The sequence below is a fragment of the Balaenoptera ricei genome, chromosome 12, assembly GCF_028023285.1.
Source record: "Balaenoptera ricei isolate mBalRic1 chromosome 12, mBalRic1.hap2, whole genome shotgun sequence".
NCBI classification, from domain to species: Eukaryota; Metazoa; Chordata; class Mammalia; order Artiodactyla; family Balaenopteridae; genus Balaenoptera; species Balaenoptera ricei.
In genome coordinates this window covers 32,159,704-32,174,449 of record NC_082650.1, presented here as the reverse complement: position 1 = coordinate 32,174,449, position 14,746 = coordinate 32,159,704, and the positions used below count along the sequence as shown (strand labels likewise).

The window sequence follows — 14,746 nt, the reverse complement described above, 5'->3', positions numbered from 1 at the left end:
AAAGAAAATTAAAGAAAAAAAGGTACAAACTCACAAAAAAAAAAAAAAAAGAGAGGGGACAGCCCAGCAGATGAGATATATCAACAGAATTTTAGAAGATGGAGAACAGATGTACAAAGTAACTGACTTAGCAGAGCAGAGGAAGCCTAAACTTGCATTGCTATCTTGGTGGGGACCTACCAAAAACAATGTGATTGTTGGAGAAGGCTTGAGAGCCTTAGGAACTGGAAGTTCCAGAAACCTCTGAGGATTGAGATGGGAGAGCAAGTTGAAGACAGGGACCTGTTGGAAATAAGGACAAGTAACATTTAAACCACACCCACACCCATACCCTCATCAAAACTTGGCAGCCAGAAGACAGGATGTTCACTCTACAGTACTTGAAAAAGAAAGGCTCTGTGCTCAGAGGGCAAAGGTGAGGTTCTATACAGAAAACAGGGAGGTCCAGTCACTCAGTCAACAAATATTTACCAAGTGCCTACTCTGCGCCAGGCACTGTTCTAGGTACTAGAAATACTGAACAAAATACACAAAAAGATTTGCCTTCATGCAGCTTACATTCCAGAGAGGGGAGAGTCAGTAAACAAAAAGTAAAATATAAGGGTATCAGATTTCAGCAATACACACTGCACAAGTAAGAAGAGACAAGGAAGGGATTTAGGGCACCCTGGGGTAGGGGTGGGAGCAGGGCTGTACTTTCAAATAAATGATCACGGAAGCAAAGCTCTGAAGGAGTTAAGGGAGTAAGCTATGTAGGTATCTGAGGGAAGAGCATTCCAGACAGAGAGAAAGCAAGCACAGGGGTACATCAAGATGGGCAGGACAGGAGAAACTATATACATGAAACAAGAAAAGGACATTATCAAAAAGAAAATTCAGTAGCCTAGGAGCAGCTTCGAAAATAGGAAAGCAAAAAAGTTCAGTAGAGAGATTAGAAGAAAACATTGAAGAAATTTCCCGAAAAGAGGGAACAACAGGACAAAGGGATGACATCAGAGAGAAAAAAGCTGAAGTCAAACAAACCTGAAGTCACAGCAGGAAATTCAACATCCAAATTAATAGAAGTTCCAGAAAGAACAGAGAACATAGAGGGAGTCATTATCATAGTGGAATATTTCTGAAAGACAAGAGTTTCCAAGCTGAAACAGCCCACCGAGTGCTCAGCACAATGAGTGAAAGACTCCCATACCATGGCACACCATCATGAAATTCAAAACACCAAGTTCAAAGATAAAATCCTGAAAACTTCTAAAGAAAACAAACTAGCTACATACACAGAATCAGAAATGAGAATCGAGTCAGTCTTCTCAACAGAACAGTGGGATGTGAAAATACAATGGAGCAACGCCTTCAAAATTCAGAGGGACAGGAACCACTAACTTAGAATTCTATACCCAGCCAAACTATAAATGCAATCAAACTGAGAGTACAAAGAGGCATTTTAAGAGTGAAAAAGTTGCTTTCAGACATGCAAGGTCTCAAGAAATTCGCCTTCCACTTGCACTTTCTTGGGAAACTACTGGAGGATGCACTCACGTAAAGTAAGAGATAAGAAAGAGACACAAAGCCCAGGCACCCGAGAGCCCAGGAAGAGAGGAAAAGGGCAATTCCCAGAATACAGCTGCACAGCAGTTCTAGAAATAACCAGTCCAGGAAGGATGTCCTTAATAAAAAAAAGAAAATGGTTTGCCATATAGTTTTCAACAAAGTTTAGAGCTAAATTTAGGGTAGGTACTAAGAAAACTATACAAATGAAGAAAAAAATTGGCAATAGACTTCAGGATAAAACAAAAAGTTGTAAAAGAAAGTATATGCAATCAAAGCACTATACACAGCTCAGCTGTTGCCTATATGTGCTGTGGAAGGAGAGAAGAGTGTGCATCTGTGCACAGGAAGAGGGAGTCTGTAAAGGAGGCTAACCCCAACCAAGGTAGAAAGTCAACAGCTATTACCGTCTAGAATAGAAAAAGCAAAAAAGCAAGAATATCGTGGTTTTAAACAAAACACACAGATAATAAAACCAAAAGAACTGAAAGCGGTTGCCTCTGAGGAGCAGAAATCTGCCATGAAGGGACATGAAAGGCAGGGGTCTGCTGCTTTTCCTTATAACGCCTACACTATTACCTGACTTTCTAAATCATATACTAGCACCCTGGGGAATGCTATTTGCACTGTAAATGAAGTAGCAAACAGTGTAAAACTGCTTGAAAGAAAAAAACTGAAAGGGAAGGAGGCACACATTTTATTTTGATGTGTTTTATACCCTGGGACATTTTTCTTACATTGAAACATCAGCCTGGAAACACTACATTAACGTAGAAAAACAAGATGAAGGGTACTCGCCACTCCAGCTTGATTCAAGAATCACACAACTAACAGTAGTACTCTGCTTCACAATCACACCTTTACAAAAGAAACTAGGAGGCAGAAACCAGTTAGGAAAGAAAGCTTATCTTTTGTTAAGTCAGATACTGTAGATGCCAACAAATTCCTAAAATCTTCAAGTTCTACAGAGTAACAGCATCAAACAATTAAAAGCAATAATTCACCCTCCCCTGCAGAAGAAACAGAAGTTTTAGCAGCACACAAGCTGGGTGCCCTTGAGCAAATTACTCTGGTTTTAAGCCTCAGTTTTTCATCTGTAAAATGAGCGTACCAGCTACTTCAAGGTGTTGCTGTAAGAAGGACTGGGGATATTAACATACAATATATAAAGCACCAACTACAGTAGCTGACTTATCATCTGTGCTCCAAATGTTACTTTTCTTCCTTTTTCACCTGTTTATTATCAATGCTTCTGGCCTTATCACATTACATACAATGGAACCTAGAACAAAGCTGAGTCACTAGCATAAAATGCACTTGTCCAGCACAGGTTAAAAAAAAGACAAAGAAGCTAATGGGACAGCACCTGAAGCCAGGATGAAGCCTGGATTGAAAGCAAGCAAGTAGTGTCAAATAGAAGCCTAAATCATGGAGGAATGTTACAAAAGAAAAAAAAAAAAAAAAAAGGAAGAAAGAAAAGAAAAACAGAAAGAAAATAAATTGAATTAGACCAATTTTCTAGCTCCAACTACTAATACAGAGGACAGAAGAACAGGTTAACTACACTAGAGGACTGAAATCAGCAAAATTCAGACTGTGAAAAACCAAACCGAACAACTAATCAAGTTTCTTCAACATACACACTACTGCAAGGAAAAATAAGAGATGAAGAGGAAACTAGAGCATATCAGTCTTTAAAGAAACACCAACCAAACAACCTAAACGGGAAAAGAATTTGAAAAAGAATAGTTACATGTATATGTATAACTGAATCACTTTGCTGTACACCTGAAACTAACACAACATTGTTAACCAACTATACTCCAATATTAAATAAAAAGTTAAAAAAAAAAAAAGATACAACAACCAATTATAACATGTAAATCTTAACTGGATCTGGATTCAAACAAACTTTTTCAAAAATTGATACCTGAGGTAATTGGAGATTTGAATATCAACAACTGAATATTTGATGATGTTAAGGAATTTTTAGTGTGATGGTGGTATTCCAATCATGTTTACAAAAGAGTTACCTTCTAGAGATACATACTAAAATATTAAAAGATGAAATGAAAAAAAGCTCATCTAAAAAATCCAAATAACATACAAATAAGGTACAGCTATGGGCTGCAGTAGTGTAACACTAGGCTTCAGAGAACCAGGCAATCTGTTTTGAGAAGGAGTCACAAAGTCTGGGAGGAAACTAGAAAGAGCATTCTTTCCACGTGTGACCGAGGGCCTACTGCATGCTGGGCTCCAGAAACCATGACTGACAGTGACCCAGAGGTCAGCCTTCACAAAGGGAGAGGTGGGAAATGACTGCTGGCCCTAGAGGTAGAAAAGCCCCACTGCCAGGAACACCTTCTTGAAGGTCATATAGATCGAGTCCTTTTTGCATCTTCCAAATTGGTATTTAGTAAAAGAGATGCAAACTGGATAGTCTAGAGGGGCCATATATCTAACGCAAATGCATGAAAAGGTCCAGCGGTAAGCCAAAAGGAAATGGGCGGGACTTCGGCAAAGTAAGAAGATGACCTGTGTGAGATGGGGCAGGAACTCCTCAGCGCTGTAACAGAGGAGCGTGGGCCCAGTGTTGCCAAGGTCCTCCAATTTTCCCAGAGAAACCTAAAAGAAAGATATTTCTGTGAAACCTCCTGACTTCTTAATGTTGTCAACTAATTTAAAATTAAAACACTCTGTTAGGGGAAAAATATGTCCGCAGATCTATTTCAGGTACAAAAAGATGTGCTGGGTGTGAAAAGGTCACACTTTAATGTCACATGCAGAGACTTAAACACTATCAATAAAAATTCCACTAACAGCCTTCTTGCAGCAAGTTCACTGAAGCTGTAGAGAGAGGAAGTTATAATATAGCATACGCATACAAGTTTTACACTCCGAATCAGCTACCTCAGGCAACATAACAAAAAAGACTACCACCTCTCTGTGATGCAGAAATTAGATCCAAACAGTTTTGCCATCTATATGCTTTTCTGAGTACTGCCAAAAGCAGTGGACAGTTCAAAAAATTCTAGAGATACCATATTGAAATTGTTAAAAAGTGGTTTTAACTTGTGATCACCATAGGAAATTACAGTTTCATATCAAAGACTCTACTTCCACCCAGATAATTATTCCTGACCACTGCAAAAAAAAAAACTGCTTACCACATTTTCACAAGCAACCCACTAAGTCTTTTCTTAACCTAACAATTTTCACAGAAGCCAGGCACTGCATGAAGCATTTTATAAGCACTAGCTCATTTACTCCTCATCTAACTTTCTGAGGTAGGTTATGATTGTTCACCCCCACAGTGAAGATAAGGAAACTGAGGCCTTGAGAAATAATTTACCCAAGGCTCCACTGGCATAAGCGGCATTCTAACCAGCACCACAATGTGCACCTGTTACTGATCCCTTCTAATTAATATTTCCATCAAAGAAATTTGTGAGGAAATAAAGACACATTCATTAAGTTCAAGGTAAGAAAATACGAGGCCAATCTTATATCAGAATTCAGTTTAACCTTGACAACTGGCTAAAATCGGACAACTAAAAGAATTGAAAGGAAATAAGCACAATAGTGGGGGCATGAAAGTGCAATGGGGTAACATGAAAAAAAAAACAGAAAATCTCGTAAGACTTCGATTCTCTAATCTCAAAAATTAAGAATAGAAGTTACATCAGCAGTTTTCAACGTTTTGTTTTTCAAACTCTGCTCCCCCAAATCTCTCTCTCTCTCTCTCTCACACACACACACACACACACACACACACACACACACACCCCACTTTACTTAACAGTCTCAGTCAGTTCATGAACCCCTGAGGCCACCCTGGGCAACACCTTTCCCACTAACCCCACATTTCCCACCTCAGGGTCAAAAATCTAAACTAAATGATTTTCACGCTCCCTTCTGGTACCCTAGGCGGATGAATCAAGGGTGAAAAACAAGTAGACTATTTAGAAAAAAGGAAAAGACCTAAGAATTATGGCAAAGTTTAAACTACATATTCATTTAGTATCTTCAGGATACTGGGATGTGTACATATATTGATAGAATATAGGAAACTCAAAAATATGATTAAATTCAGAACTGCTGTTATCATGATGGTAGGTCCAGCTGCAAATCTCATCACGAGGTCTGGAAACCTGAATTCAGGGCTTGGAAAAAATGATTAGAGACTTGGTAATCAGACGTATGTGAAAAGTTTTTAAAATCACGATTTTCTTGGAAATTAGAGGGTAACATAAGTCTTTAAGTATTTGAAAATTCTTTCATGAAGGTAGATAAATAGGCCATAAAAAGAGAAAAGCAAGAGGAAACTGGCTTTTTGGTAAAAGCATGAATGATTTAGTTTAAATACAATGAACTTCCTACCTGACCCAGACAACAAGGTCCTACAGATGAACAAGTGACAAAATCACTTTAGAACTCTTTCCATGCCCTCTAGTTCTTAACCTGGAAAGAACTGAAACCATCCCCATGACGTTCAATTTAGTCACATATGTGAAGTGTCAGCTTGGCTACCTAAAGCAAACCTTACTTATGATAGTTCTCAGAGCAAATAAAAAGATAATTCTTATTTCTCAAATAAATCCCATATTACCATAAAGATTATTTGTGAGGCAATCTATAATGAATTTAGACCTTTACGGCTCTAATACACTAAAGTAAAAAAAAAAAAAAAAATGCAAAGAAGTATGTGTGATATGAAAATATATTTCTACTTTAAAAGTAACTAAGAATATGAAATTAGTCCAAATTCAATCTTTGAAAAAAAGCAGAAGCAGTATGAATGCACCCATAAGCCACCTGAGGTTTACCCTATACTAAAGGGAAAGTGACATCACTTTAAAAAATGAGAAAACCACTAAAATTCTCATTAAAATCAATGTTATCTCCAAAACTAGATATTTAGGGAAATACAGATTATCTACCCTTCTAGACATGAAAAACATGCATCTAATAAACCCACATGTATCAAGCCAACCACAAAACAAGGGGAAACAATACCCAAGAGTAAGAAAAGCAAATCACCTCTATGAAATATAACCTATGTGACATTTCTACATGAAACAGTACCAGGTTCTACAAAGTTAACTCCAACTTTCAAAGAATTCTAATTAAAAGCGCCTCCAATATATTATATAAAGTTTCAACGAATTGATTCATCAAATTTATTAAGTACACATAATGTTATAGGTACTTCACATAACTCTACATATGTATTCCCTCTCTCGTACAAAATACACGTACTTTATAGAAAAAACTAAAAAAAAAGCATTAGTTATCACTATCTCAGTTATTTCTATCTGATATTAAAAATGATTTCTGGGACTTCCCTGGTGGTGCAGTGGTTAAGAATCTACTTGCCAATGCAGGGGACACGGGTTCGAGCTCTGGTCCAGGAAGATCCCACATGCCACGGAGCATCTAAGCCCGTGCGCCACAACTACTGAGCCTGCACTCTAGAGCCCACAAGCCACAACTACTGAGCCCACGTGCCACAACTACTGAAGCCGGCGCGCTTAGAGCCCGTGCTCCGCAACAAGAGAAGCCACTGCAATGAGAAGCCCGCACACCACAACAAAGAGTAGCCCCCCAGCTCGCCGCAACTAGAGAAAGCCCATGCGCAGCAACAAAGACCCAACGCAGCCAAAAATAAAATAAATAAATTGATTTTTTTTAAATTTCTTTCTTTCTTTCCTTTTTGGCTTACCTGTAACATCTAAATAACTGTAGTATTTACACTTGGAGGCCATTCCCCTCCAGTTAATGATAGCAGGCATTAACTCCATTTTAGATTTTAGTTTGGGGCACTGCTCAGTCAGAGTAATGATAGAAATCTTATGACTATCAGGTTGCTGGTTTGTGCCAAAAAATGGCATTCCCAAAGAATGCTCTGTCTGGAATCTGTGGGGGAATCATATACAAATCTTCTATTAATTCAGGCCTTCCAAAGAGGCTGGAAATGTTTGTGTGTTGGGGGGAGGGCGAAAGGGCTGAGAGTGGATTTGCTGACTCCTAAAGGTCCAGCCCTGAGATTCCAAGATTCTATAAAAGGGCAGTAAATTAGTGTTTGGCTAGTATTTGCTGACTACTGAAGCCAGCATAAACATTTACTTGAGGCTTTTAAATGTGTAAGGGTACCCAGTTGTTAGGTACAGTAATTCTGAATCTGAAAAAAACAAACAAGACCACTGGAAATATTTCTAAATAAAGGTGGGGTAGGGAGGTATTTCCCCCATATTTCCTTTGTTTTCCCCAAGTAAACAATACAGACTTTTAGAAATGCAAAATTTGATTCTCAGCAGTATTGATCCCTACAAACTATTTTATTGCCTTATAAAAATACTAGTAATTCATACTTTTCCAAAAAGTCCACACATAGCGCTTAAACAGGCTACTTCAGTTCAAAAAACAAAGACAAAGGCCCATACTTTCCTGTGGAAACAGAAACAAAAGCAAATCTTCAAAAATATTTAGCATTCTGCTATATGAAATATAAACTCCACATTCCTAAATAAAGCGGCAAAGATAGAACCTTTGTAGTTCTCTAGTCAGTTATATGAGAGTGGTGATTCAGGGCAAAACCCGACCTTAAACATAACTATACAATATTACTAAATTACAGAGTAATTTTACCAATAAATATTCTGGTTGAAGACTGCTTTGTCATCTTTGCAAGTATTTTTAGTTGAAAGCAAGTGGTTGGGAAGTCCACGTGGACACGGTTCAGATTTTTAAAAATCTATTTTTAAGATCTGGTGACTGGATAGGTTTTCTAAACTCAATCCTTTCGAACTGGTAATTTGGAAAGGGTAAACCACAAAACCGTTAGTTAAGAAGCAAAGGACCTAACAAGCTCACCAACTCAGATCAGCACAAAACTAACTTAGAAACCTCCAAATCTAATGATGAGCCCAGACAGTCACTAAAGCCTGTACACACACAAACTGTACTAAAAGCTACCTCTCCAAATACAGCAAGGGCTATCTGAATTCTCTTGTTTTATATTTCCATAGTTATTTTGGGGTGAGCCCTCTTCAGATTTGTCCCCTAAATCTGCAAATCTGCTTCTTTCTACTTGGAATTAAGTTTCAGATTTTAAAATACATACCCAGTTGTATATTTACCCAGTTTAATATACGGGCCCAGTTGAGAATATTCTATAGCAATTTAGATTTTTTACTGAAGTTAGTAATAATTTTACTGAAATTCGTTAAATGATATTTTTTATCACTTTTTACCGTTTTAGGCAATCCCCATTCAATTTAGGTATCAAGAATCTGAAGTTGGGGGCTCAACTCATCCACATATTTTCTCTGGAAGGTCTAACTACTTTGACTAGAGATAAGAGATTAAAGCACTGTTATGACTAGGTCTTTCTTAAAGAGGGATGTTTCAAAAGGAAAGAAACTGTCCCCTCCCGCTAATCTAAATGAGCAGCCTCTTGTTCTCAGCAGTCCTTCTGCACACAAGACCACTACTGACTTCAGTGGGAATTCTGCCCAAGAAGTGAGGAAGACAGGATAAGATTAAATTAGCCCTAAATCCACGCCATTGTTCCAAGCCATTACCACTTGTACAGTTCTCCAATAACCTCTATGAAGTAGATATCTGAGGTTTGATGGTGATTCTCAAATTGAATTTTAGGACTGATCCCTGGAACTCTGACAGGTGACACAGCCTAACTCTTTAAAAGCTGTGTCAGCCTGACGGATTTATTGAGTTGGCCCTTATCACAATCCAAGACTGCATTGCAATGCTGCCCCATCAGTGGCTGCAATAGCAATCCAGTGATTTCTCACAGCTAAGAGCCCTCCCAACAGAAACTGAATAGGATCAAGTGCTATTCGTTTCCCAGTAAAACCTGTTCAAAGACTGAGAATTCTAAATCCCAGCTCCTGTGGCCAAGAAATTGACTCAGTTTCCCTCAAGTCCTAAATCCAATGGGAAATGTGATAGGACACGGGTTAAAATTCTAATTCTCAATACAGTACTATAAATAGAGGATACAGAAATAATAGATTCCGGTGAGAAGAAAAAAAACAAGGGAAAAAATTAAAAGGTCACTGAATAAAACGGAAGAATAAAGGAAAAACTGTTAAGATTCATTTTTTTAAAAAGGTTAAATAACAGTAACAAGAACAAGACGTCTAGCATACACGTGCCATTTCAGATGCGAGAAGTTCAGAAAACTGAGGCAAAGATGTGATTCAGAAAAGAGAAAATATATCCACAGGTCCTCTAGGTTCTACCTTCCCTCGCACCGCACCAGGGCTCTTAAAAACGGGCAGCGGTGGTGGTGACAAGGAATGCAATTTAAGGCGTCCTAGGTCAATTAGGGAGGGCTCCACAAAGAGACACCCCCCCCCCCAAATAATAGACTCTAGGCGAGAGTTCTTCTCACTTCACCAAAAAACCTGACCTCAAGGGAGATGAGCGATCTCGGGAAGCATGATGACCGACGGCTTCCAGCAGACATCCCGGCTGCCACAGGCAGCGTCTGGGGCTGGAGATTTAGACTCCGATTCCAACGCTGCTCTTTCTGTTCTGTTCTCCTCCTGGTCCTTCCCCTGCAGCTCAACTAACAACCCTCCCAACCCTCTGCCCTCAAATCTAGAGGAGAAAAATAAGCCATGGGTGGTGAGATGGCCTGTGTGCCGGGACTGCAAGGCTCAGAGAGCAAAACTTGCGCTTCTCTCCGTACCGGCCAGGTCGCGCCCGTCCTGCGGGACAGAGCGAGCGGCGGCGGCGGCGGACACGCACCGTGCTTGGGGCTGACGCAGCCCTCGCCCGGCTCCACGCAGCGCCCACGCGCGCGGCCGGCCGAGGGACGCGCGACGTCCTCGCCTACGTTTCGTCTCCCAAAATTATCCTCCAGAAGGGCGACGCCGCCGCCGTGTACCCCGAGCCCCCGCGCTCATCGCCAGGAGTCGAAGGAGGACGGCCGCTCCGAACTGGGACAGGCTCGCGCGCCGCGGCCCGCGCCCAGGATGGAGCCGGATCCCTCCTGCAGCCGCTCCGCGGGGCCCGGGACGCGTGACCCTGAGCCCACCGCACCCCCGCGGGGCCGGCGCAGTTCTCACCAGGCCCCCACCTCTCCCGGCGCCGACGAGACGCGGCCCCGGCTCCCGAGAAGGGAGAAGTGGGGGACCGCAGTGGAGCGGGGAAGCAGGGATCCGGCCTGGAGCAACAACAGGACCCGGTCCGCGGGGCGGGAACGAGTAGGAGAGGAGACAGGGACTCGCAGAAAACCCCAAAGCCGGCCGCCCTCCCCCTCCTGGTGGAACCGTCCCGCCACCGCTTCCTGCCCGGGATCAGCTTCCCAGCTGCAGCCTCAGGAAAAATCCGAGACGCAGGGACCAGACGCTCGGCCCGGGATACCCCGCCCCGGGCCCGCCATTCCACAGCTCCGCACACCTCCTTACCCGGACGCCGTACTCAGGAGCTCGCTCGCCGCGGGGACCCGTCCAGCTTCAGCGCCAGCCGCCGGCCGCAGCACCCGCCTCCTCCCTCCCGTAGGTTTCAAATTGAAATTCCCTGGCTGAGGCCGTCAGAGGACTCCGCGCGCCAGCCCCGCCCCCTCGCGGCGGAAGCCCCTCCCGCGCCCCCGCCGGACGCGCACCGGGTGCGGAAACCCCCGCGGGCTGAGACACGCCCCCTGTGCCCAGGCCACGCCTCCGCGCCAGCCCGGGCGACCCTTCCCGAGGGATTCGCCGCGCCCCCTGGCCGGGTACCGTGCGCAGGAAGGACGCGTCTCGCCCTCGGAGCTGCTCTGGATAATGAGTGCTGATGCCTGTGTGCAAGCCTTTGTGACCCGCGAATCCCGATCTTAAATGCCCTTTTATCAACTTTCAAAAGTTATTTCTTCAAAGTGAATCCATTGACTAAACTTTTACCCCAGGCTAGGCCCTGTTGATACAGAAATAGGGAAAACTAGATTCTCCTCAGTCTAGAGTGGAAGAAGTGCTTTCACAGAGAGAGCAGTGGCAGGGAACCGTTTATTCTTCCTGTGGGAGGGACGGGAGGGTTTGGGGAAGCCCACTGGAGGAGGGGCTTTTATGCTGAACCCAAAGTGGGTAGGATCTCCAGGCGGGGGCCTGGGAGCCTGGATTGCAAAGCAGGATGCGGCTGAAGGCTGGAAACCTAGGTTCAGGCCGACTGTGGAAAGACACACATACGCACACAAACGATACCTCCCCGTTCTTTTGTATAATTAGATGGTCTTCTTTCAGATTCTACTTATTTCTTCTTTTCTGAACCTTAGCATGTCAAACGGGCTGTCCAAGTCATTGCCTCTAGCATCTGGCACACATGTACCTCTTCTCCTTATGACCCCTCGCACCTCGGCCAAAGTCTTCTTTTCTTTCCTAAACAGAGCCTTTTCTAAAATTAACAATGTCAAATCAAACCTCAGTTACAATACCTTCCGTGCGTATGATATTTTCAGTGAACAAAGCACATTAACATATTTTATCATTTGATCCTCACAGGAACTTTATGAAAAAGGCAGGGCAAGTGTTATCTTCATTACATCAAAGAGAAAAGTAAGAGTCCGGAAGATAAGTTACTTGCTAAGGTCCTGCCAGGGAATAATAAAAATAATAAAAGCTAACATTTACTATGTGCTTTATGTGCCAGGCATTGTTCGCAATCCCACACGTGAGTTAACTTACTTAACGCCCTCAATGCTAAGCAGCCAAGTAAAACTTAATAAGGTATGTTAGCTACTATACAGGGGAAGTTTGACCAGAAAGCCGTTCTGGTAAAGAAGACCTGGGAATATTACAAGACAATACTATTACGAACTTAAAGGCAGATTTACAATGAAATTAGTCCTCGAAACTACACAGGCCTTGAAACTATATGCATAATTTTATTATTTTTTTTAAAGAATCCCTAAAGTTATATAAGGTTTAGGGCCTACAGAACCTTGATCTACCTGTGATGAAACCCCTTTAAAATGTTAATGCAATATAATAACATAAATGTAGGCATAATTTATAAAACATAATGTCCTTATCATAGGAAATTATATCCCTATTATATCCTCTGTTGAAGTCTGCAAATCACTTCTGTACACCACCTTTTAGGAGGAACATTGACAAGCTAAATTATACCCGTAGATGGGTGACCTTGATAATGTGGGAGCCAGCAAGACGTGGCCTAAAGAGATAGATGATTAAAGGTGATGGAAAGGTTGTTATCAAATATCTAAAGGCTATCATGTGGAAGAATTATACTCTGTGTTGGACACAGCCTTACTTGGCCCCAACATTTCAAGGGAATGGAGCAGATTCAGTGAAGACCTAGCAGGAACTGAAGGTAGGAAAATCAAATACTAGGACCTATAAGGAAGTGAAGAAAACAGATGGAACATGGTACCATACAGATGTCAGTAAACAACAGGTGGTAGTCCAGGCAAGCAAGTCTTAACAGGGCAAGAAGAGGGGAATGGACAGACAGCAGGACAAAGTCCTGAACAGGTGATATCCAGAGATGTAGGCAGGCTGGAACACTGTCTGCCTGGACAAGGCCAGAACATCAATCCCTAGGAAAAAAAAACTGATTAAGAGCAAGTCTGGGTCTTCCCATTAGACAGACTGGACTAACAGGCAAGACTGACACTGAGAACAAGACAGGAATAGATACCAGACCTGAGATTCACCACATCCAAGGTTAGCATCACAGCCTTAATCCTGGGCACCATCTGCAAGCAAAGCCAGCCTGGCAATTTGGACTATAAATTCACCCAGGACTTCCTTAGTGCCGTTACTTAGCAACTCACTCACACAGGCATGCTCCTAAGGAATCTTTATCTCACTATACTGGTGATTCATTCTTTTATCTTTGTGACTTCTGGGTGCCAAGGCCAACCAGGTGGAAGTATCTGGGTGGCTCTAGATTGAGAACCTGCTCTTCCTTTCCATGATGCACAGGCAAGAAGACCTGGCAATGCCCTCGCATGCCGTCTGATGGAGGCAATCTCGATCTTCCCTGTGAATGCATGTATCCCGGTTCCACTGCCAGAAGCAACAAAGACACCATGCAAATACCAAGAGGAGTCACTCCATCACCTGGCCACTCACTGGAGCAGTTTCAGTTACCTGTGGCTGCATAACTCCAAAATTTAATGACAACAATTGTATTGCTCCTGATTCTGTGGGGCGGGCATTCAAGCAGGGCTCAGCAGGATGGCTCGTCTCTGCTCCATGTGGTATCAGCTTGGGAGGCTCAACCGTGAATGAAGGACCCAAGATGGCCTCACTCCCATGTGCTGCCTGTCACCTGGGGAGCCTGATTTCTCCTCTACATGGACTCTCATCTTCCAGGGCCTCTCTCTTTCCATGCGGCCTCTTAGCTGGATAACCCAGACTTCTTTACATGGCATCTGGCCTCTGAGAAGGTATAAACAAAAGCTGCAAGGCCTTTCAGGCCTAGGCCCACAAGTCCTACAGCAGCATCACGTGTGCCCCATTCTGTTGGTCAAAGCGAGTCAGAGAACCAGCCCCAATTCAAGGAGAGGGATCACAGACTTCACCTCTTGATAGGAGGAGTGAAATGTGTGCCCAGTGATAGGAAGAATTGTTCGCAGGCATCTTGGTAAACAATTTACCATGGAAGCTGGGTTTTTCTAGTCTAGTATTTGAGTCTGCCCTCAAGCAACCCTTCTGCTTTCCATCTACAGTAAAATCTTCCACTGGTTTTTCCTCAAAAGTATCACAAGGCCCCTTTTCCATCTGAGTCACACTGAGTGATGATAATCTCCTTTTGAAAGGCCACTCCCAGCTATTGCTAATGATGCACACGAGCATCTCAAGCCTGCCAAACTGAGGTACTCCTTCAATCATAGTTGGAGCTGTGCCCCGCACACCCCTGCTTCCTCTGGCTCAGTGACACAGAAAGAGGCCTGGACATGCTGAAACTGGAGCAGAATCTCCTTTTTTCTCTTTAATCGAAGTATAGTTAACTTACAGTGTTGTGCTAATGTCTGCTGTACAGGGATGTGACTCAGTTATACACATATATACATTCTTTTTTTAATATTCTTTTCCATTATGGTTTATGCCAGGAGATTGGATATAGTTCCCTGTGCTCTACAGTAGGACCTTGTTGTTTATCCATTCTAAATGTAATAGTTTGCATCTACCAACCCCAAACTCCCAGTCCATCCCTCTCCCCCTCCCCCTTG

The 14,746-nt window shown here is 42.6% G+C and overlaps 1 protein-coding gene across 21 annotated transcripts in view; it reads right to left on the bottom strand.

The window, feature by feature from the left end:
* The window catches only part of EPB41L2 (erythrocyte membrane protein band 4.1 like 2), a 214,631-nt gene extending 203,504 nt beyond the window's left edge, over positions 1 to 11,127 (bottom strand). For 4 of the 21 annotated variants that reach the window (XR_009506159.1, XM_059941210.1, XM_059941212.1 and 1 more), the window contains exon 1: positions 10,983 to 11,127. The gene's annotated coding sequence lies outside the window, so the exon portion shown is untranslated. Of the gene's footprint in view, positions 1 to 4,080; positions 4,171 to 9,979; positions 10,087 to 10,320; positions 10,346 to 10,974 lie in introns of those variants that run through there. The other 17 variants (XM_059941221.1, XM_059941223.1, XM_059941224.1 and 14 more) reach the window with 9 other exon arrangements.
* Positions 11,128 to 14,746: the final 3,619 nt, after the last annotated feature.